We start from the raw sequence: 6,000 nt of genomic DNA, 5'->3' as shown, positions 1-6,000 counted from the left end.
GCGGCTCCTCCGAGTGACCTCATCCACCGCGGGCTGGGCAGGCGCCCGGGGCCTGGCTGGGACGGTGGCTCCGGTGCCACGTGGCCGGGGCGTGGGGCTGCCAGCACCCGCCTCGCACCCTCCGCCGCCCCCGGCTCGCAGGACCCCAGTGTGTGCAGAGCACCCTGGGGGGCTGCTCTACCCCGAAATCTTTTGGGAGAAGGGTTGCAAACCTCAGGAGCCCCCCAGGAGGGATGGGGGGAGCCCCAGCACTCATGGGGCTGAAGGTTTGATCGTTTTGGGGGGGCACAGCTGCAGGGTCTCCCCTGCCAGCAAGAGGGGTGGCAGGTTCCCAAAGGACACTGGGCATGTGTGGCATCAATCCCCCCACTGCTGGGTCTGGGGGGTGTCTCACTCCCAGTGGGGAGTCAGGAGCTGGTTGGGGCTGTTGGGTTGGGGTTGGTGGGTTGGGGTTGGGGGTTGTGTTGGGGTTGGGGGTTGTTGGGCTGGGGTTGGTGGTTGGGGCTGTTGGGTTGGTGGTTGGGGTTGAGTGTTGGGGTTGTTGGGTTGGGGCTGTTGGGTTGAGGTTTTTGGGGGGGTTATTGGGTTGGGGCGGGGGCTGCTGGGTTGGTGGTTGGGGCTGTTGGGTTGGTGGCTGATGGGTTGTTGGTTGGGGTTGTTGGGCTGGCGTAGTCAGGTGGTTGGGCTTAGCAGGTTGGTGGTTGGGGTTGTTAGGTTGGGGTACTCGGGTTGTTGGGTTTCTGGGTTCATGGTTGGGGTACTTGGGTTGGGGTTGACGTTGCTGGGCGGTTGGGCTGGGGGTGGGGTTGGTGGGGGTGTGGCCTGGTGATTTATCTCGTTAGGAGTGGTTCAGTTTGGATTCAGGGGCCAGGGTCCTGCAGCCGTACAGGCGGGAGGTGGAGCGGGTGGACGGAAGGACGGATGGACAGATGGAGGCCAGGCAGGCAGGGCGTGGATGTGGGGGATGTCCCCCAGGAGGTGCAAGGACACCAGTGCTCTGAGGTCCCACAGCCCAGGGGGTCCCCCAAACCTCTACCCCCCCCAGCCCCAGCCATGGGCACCCCCCTCTCCAGGGAGGCGCTGGGTCCTTGGGGAGGGGTTCTTCCCAAAGCCAGGGGTCCCGGGGGCTGGGGGGCTGGGAAGCTCTGCGGGATGGGAGGCCTGGCCAGGCCGCTTGGGCAAGATCTGTCCACCCCAGAGGAAGGCAGGGCTCAGCTGGGGCCTGGCAGGGGGAGCTGGGACGGGTGCCCCCAACCTGGCCCCCCCAGCCCGGCCCCTCCAGCTCCACCGCCCCCGACAAGGGGTCCCTCCAGCTGGAGCTCAGCCCAAGCAGCAGCGATGCTCCAGCCCAGCCTCAGCTCTTCCTCCTCCTCCTCCCCAGCCACTTCCCAGCCCCACGTCAGCATCTTCCTCCCATCCCTCCCTCCCCACTCCCCCCAGTTCATCCCAGTTCCCTGCCCGGGGGACCAGCATGGAGGGGGTGGTGGTTAACTCTTTCCTCACAGCCTGCTGCTCCCCATGGGGTCCTCCCCCATCCCTTCCGTGTCCCCCATCCCCAGGGGGTCCCACCACCCCCACAGTGTGTGGCCCCCAACCCCACGGTGTCCCACAACCCCACAGTGTCCCCCAACCCCCACGGTGTCTCCCCCATCCATTCCTTGTCCCCCACGCCCACGGTGTGTCCCCATCATCCCCACAGTGTCCCCCATCCTGATGCTCTTCCCCCCCACCCCCACGGTGTCCCTCCCACCCCCACGGTGTCCCTCACCCCTACAGTGTCCCCCACCCCCACGGTGTCCCCGATCCCTACAGTGTCTCCCCACTCCCAAGGTGTCCCCCACCCCCACAGGGTCCCACGTCCCTCCCGCGGAGCCCCCCCCCATCCCTCCCCGCCACGTCCCGTCCCCAGCCGCCGGGGCCGGGCAGCTTTGGCAGCAGGATCCGGCCATCGTGGAAATATAGCGGGGGGGGGGAGGCGGGGGAAGGGGCGTGGTCGCCCTGTGTGGGCGTGGCCTGTGCGGGAGGGGGCGGGGCCGTTCAACAAAAGGATTTCAAAGGAGGGAAATTGGGGCAAAGCCAAAACAAGTAAAATGGTCCTTCCCTTCCCCCCCCCCCCCCCCCGCCACCGGCCTCGTCCCGTCCCTGCCCCTGCACACGTGTGCACCCGCCGGGGAGGGGAAACTGAGGCACAGCGGGGCGAGAGGGGCCGCGACGGCACCCCCAGCCTCCCCGATCCGGTGCCATGTCACAGGCTGTGCCCAGCACCGGGATCCCCCCATGGTGCCCACGCAGATACCCCAGGGGAGGCAGCAGTGGGGTGCAGGGGGGTCCCCCCCACTCCAGACCCCCCAGCCCAACCAGTGTGGCCCTGTACCATGCACCCTAATTGGAAGCAGACTCGTCCCCGCATGGGGACAGGGATGGGGACGATGGATGCTGGCCGGCGAGGAGCCGGCGAGTGGCTCCGGTGCCTGGCACATTCCTCTGGCCCCTGTCGGCCGGTGCCTCCTCCCTTGGCGGGGCGGCTGCTGACAGCCTTCGTCCCCCCCCGAAACTGGGGGCAGGCGCAGGCGATGCCCTTGGCTCCCACCCCACCACTGACACGTCTCCGGCACAGCCTCCACGTCGGCAGGCAGAGGGGGGGCCCAGGGGCTGAGCCGGGAGCCTGGGGGGGCTGGGGAGGTGGGGGTTGGGGAGAGCCCCCCCACCCCGTGCTGGGCTGGTCCTCACCTGCTCTCCCCGGTGGGTGGGCTGCAGCCCAGGGCCCACCCACCTGGGCATCACCCCGAGGTGCCAGCTGGCACCTGCACAGAGCTGGGGTATGCCCTGCTGTGCCACGGGCAGGGCTGGGATGTCCCCGTGGTGCCACAGGCAGGGCTGGGATGTGCCAGGGGCAGGGCTGGGATGTGCCCGTGGTGCCACGGGCAGGGCTGGGATGTGCCATGGGCAGGGCTGGGATGTGCCCGTGGTGCCACGGGCAGGGCTGGGATGTGCCATGGGCAGGGCTGGGATGTGCCACGCTGTGCCATGGGCAGGTCTGGGATGTGCCCGTGGTGCCACGGGCAGGGCTGGGATGTGCCAGGGGCAGGGCTGGGATGTGCCATGGGCAGGGCTGGGATGTGCCAGGGGCAGGGCTGGGATGTGCCCGTGGTGCCACGGGCAGGGCTGGGATGTGCCAGGGGCAGGGCTGGGATGTGCCCGTGGTGCCACGGGCAGGGCTGGGATGTGCCAGGGGCAGGGCTGGGATGTGCCCGTGGTGCCACGGGCAGGGCTGGGATGTGCCATGGGCAGGGCTGGGATGTGCCAGGGGCAGGGCTGGGATGTGCCCGTGGTGCCAGGGGCAGGGCTGGGATGTGCCCTGCTGTGCCATGGGCAGGGCTGGGATGTGCCAGGGGCAGGGCTGGGATGTGCCCGTGGTGCCAGGGGCAGGGCTGGGATGTGCCATGGGCAGGTGTGGGATGTGCCCGTGGTGCCACGGGCAGGGCTGGGATGTGCCCTGCTGTGCCATGGGCAGGGCTGGGATGTGCAAGGGGCAGGGCTGGGATGTCCCCGTGGTGCCACGGGCAGGGCTGGGATGTGCCCTGCTGTGCCATGGGCAGGGCTGGGATGTGCAAGGGGCAGGGCTGGGATGTCCCCGTGGTGCCACGGGCAGGGCTGGGATGTGCCATGCTGTGCCACGGGCAGGTCTCAGATGTGCCCGTGGTGCCACGGGCAGGGCTGGGATGTGCCATGCTGTGCCACGGGCAGGGCTGGGATGTGCCACGCTGTGCCATGGGCAGGTCTGGGATGTGCCCGTGGTGCCACAGGCAGGGCTGGGATGTGCCAGGGGCAGGGCTGGGATGTGCCCGTGGTGCCACAGGCAGGGCTGGGATGTGCCAGGGGCAGGGCTGGGATGTGCCCGTGGTGCCACAGGCAGGGCTGGGATGTGCCAGGGGCAGGTCTGGGATGTGCCCGTGGTGCCACGGGCAGGGCTGGGATGTGCCCTGCGTCACCGTGGGCAGTCCGCGGGGACCGAGCGTAGGCAGCGCTGGAGCTGGATCATGGGCAGCATTGGGGCAATACAAGGGGCAGAGCTGGAGCCACGTCGCAGGCGGTGTTGGAGCTGTACCATGAACGACACTGCGCCCGCTCCGTGGGCACCGTTGGGCCTGCACCCCGAGCCATGCCACGGGCAGGACCCAGTCCCCTGCTCCACCTGCCCCGGGCTGTGCCTGTCCCCGGTGCCGGCACAGGACGGTGCCCCCGGCCGTGGGGCAGGACACGCTGGGGCAACTGGGTTGGCTCTGCAGGCACTGCTTGGCCCTCGCACGTGTGCGTGTGCGGCGGGCACGGCAGGAGCGAGCGTGGCCCGTGGGAACCGGCCCGGGGACGTCAGCCCCTGCAAGCCCGGGCACATGGGCCCCTGCCATAGGGACTCCTCGGTGCCGTCCCCGAGAGCCAGCGGGACATCGCTGCCACCTGCGGCACCCACGGGCACATCCCCACGGCCAGGGGGGAGTTAGTGCTGCAGAAGGGAGGGGGTTTGGGGACAGAGAGGGAATAAAAGTGTTTTATGGTGAAGCCGAGGGTGTCTTTTTGCTTTTAGGGTCTGATGCCACCACACCATTAAACGTCCCCCTCAGCCATGACGCAGCCGTCCCTCGCTCCAGCCGCCCATCTGTCCATTCTCCCATCCATGCCTCCATCCCCCATCCCCCCACCCACCCACCCACCCACCCACCCGTCCTACTGCTTGTCCATTCCTTATTTTATTTATCCCTCCCTTTCCATGCCCACGCACTCCTCCCTCCCTCCCTCTCTCGGCTCCATCCGTCCCCTCTCCTCCGCCGGTGCCTCCATCAGCGGCTCCGTCCCTCCCCTCCATCACCCTCTCGCCCCAGCCAGCCCCCCAGCTGTGCATCCCCCAGGGCCCCCACCGCCCTGCCCACGGGAGCACCCTGGGGTGCTTCCAGCTGGAGCAGCCCCCGGCTCCCGGCCCCGGGGAGCTGCCAGGAGCTGGCTGGGCGCTCGCCCGGGCTGAGCTCCCCAAGCATTCCTCCTCCAGCTTCCCGGCCAGGCCAGGGAGGGGATGGGGACAGGGATGGGGACAGTCCGGTCACACCAGCGCAGCCACTCAGCCCTCATTGCCATGCGGTTCCTCCTCGGGAATACGGTGGGGATTCTCTGATGTCTACTAGGGGCTTGAGCACCTGCCACCCCCCACAGCCCCCTGGCCCCAAACCCACTCTCCCACAGGTCACAGAGCATGTCAGACTGGGAAACTCGGTGTCTGCACTTCCAAGCCTTCCCAGCCAGAGCCCGGGTGCAGCTGGAGACTCTGCCATGTCCAGAATCTCCCCTGGGACCGTGGTGGGTCATGGCATGTGGCAGGACTCTGCTGCCTTTCCCTGCCATCACTGGCTTTCTGGAGCCTGGCAGAGATGCCTGGTCCCTGGGTGTGCCACCACTGGGCCCCATGCCACGCTGTCCCCTCCCCGCTCTCAGGGCTGTGTCAGGATCAGCCGAGCTGAGAGCAGAGCAAAGCATCTCCGGCAGCCCTCGGGCTTCCCTGGGGGTCCCCAGGGCCATGGGGTGGGACAAGGGTTCCCGTCCCCCCCCACCTGGGATGCTCCAGTACCACGGGGTCACAGTGAGGGCCCCAAGCCCTCAGCACACTCCCGCGGAGACACGGAGACATCCCAAAAGGGACACAAGTCTGCGAGCTGTGGGCCACATCTGTGAGCCCTGCCTGAGCAGGACATTTTGCTCCCAGCCACCACAGGGGCTGGGGGAAGGGGACAGAGAGGGGTCGTGGGGTTGTGTGTGCAAACCCTGCACGTGCAACCCCTGTGCGTGTGACTGCTGTGTGTGCAACCCTTGTGCATGCAATGCCCATGTGTGCAATCCCAGCACAGGCCATCCCTGCACGTGCAACCCCTGTGCATGCAGCTGCTGTGTGTGCAACCCTTGTGCATGCAATGCCTGTGCGTGCAACCTTTGTGTGTGCAAGCCCTGTGCATG

This window comes from Phalacrocorax aristotelis, chromosome 23 (genome assembly GCF_949628215.1).
Source record: "Phalacrocorax aristotelis chromosome 23, bGulAri2.1, whole genome shotgun sequence".
NCBI lineage: Eukaryota > Metazoa > Chordata > Aves > Suliformes > Phalacrocoracidae > Phalacrocorax > Phalacrocorax aristotelis.
Note: the sequence above shows the minus strand (reverse complement) of the source record.